Consider the following 1,232-nt stretch of genomic DNA (forward strand, 5'->3'; position numbering starts at 1 on the left):
GCCGGGCTCAGGTGGGCTGGTGCAGGGCCCCTCCGCCCGCCGCCCCCTATTCCTGATGTTTTAAAATGTTTTACACATGATTGTCTTATGGTTAATGGAGCCAGATTCCACATGGCCAGGTGCAGTTTGAATTTCGGCCCTGGTGGCTTATAAAATACAAAATCCTAACAAGAGGGAGAAATGGAGGAATTGTGGCATGACCGTGCCCCACTGGGAGGTGCGTTCTCTCTCTCTCTGTGTCTCTTTTTCTCTGGCAAGTGCACTACCCCCTCCCCTCTGAAAGCAAAAAAAAAAAAAAAAATCCAATCCACACACTCTTTTTCAGTGGTCTGTCTCTTGCCTGCATGCCTGCAGCAGCCTCTCATGAAGGCTTTTATTTCTCAACTGGTTCCCCTCCTTACCTTTCAGTATATTATACAATTAGGGAAAGTCTTTTTAATTTTTTTTAAAGAATTATTTATTTAATTTTAGTTATTCATTCATTCATTTTAATTTGACCAAAGAGAGACACAGAGAGAAGGAGACGGAGGGAAAGTGAGAAACCAAGCCCCCCAGGCCTCGGACTAGAACCGTGGTCAACCATGTAGGAGTGTCCAGCGCCTTAACCACCACGCCACCTGCTGCTCCCCACAACTAGGGAAATTCTAAAATGTGTCTCTGACATAGTTCATTACTCTTCTGCCTAAAATCATCCATGGCTCTCACCACTCTTTTTCTTTTTTTTTTTTTATTGAGAGATTTTTGCTGTAGGGTGCGTGAGCTCGCCAGACAGAGACAGAAAGTGAGAAATCACCCCCCAGAGGGGATAGCCATGCCGCAATCCCTTCTCCTCCATTCTCCTCTCTGGATCTTGGGCACGCACGCACACACACCCAGTGTGTTTTAAGTACTGGGGTCTGGGACTCTAACCATGGTCAAGTATGTGGAAGTCCAGTGATGTAACTGCTATGCCATCTGTTCTCTCACATTGACTTTTTTATTTTAGGTATTCTTTTGTGTGTGTGGAGAGGTTTTTGCTATAGGGTATGTGCACTTGCCAGACAGACAGAGACAGAGAGACAGAAAGCGAGAAATCACCCACCGGGAGGTGAGGATGGCCACACCACATTCCTTCTTCTCCATTCTCCTGTCGGGCTCTTGGACACGCTTGCACATACTACCGGCATGAGTTTAAGCCAACAGGTCTGGGACTCAAACCACAGTTGACTACATGGGAGTCCAGCGACATAGCC

This window comes from Tupaia chinensis, unplaced genomic scaffold (assembly GCF_000334495.1).
Source record: "Tupaia chinensis unplaced genomic scaffold, TupChi_1.0 Scaffold000451_2, whole genome shotgun sequence".
NCBI classification, from domain to species: Eukaryota; Metazoa; Chordata; class Mammalia; order Scandentia; family Tupaiidae; genus Tupaia; species Tupaia belangeri.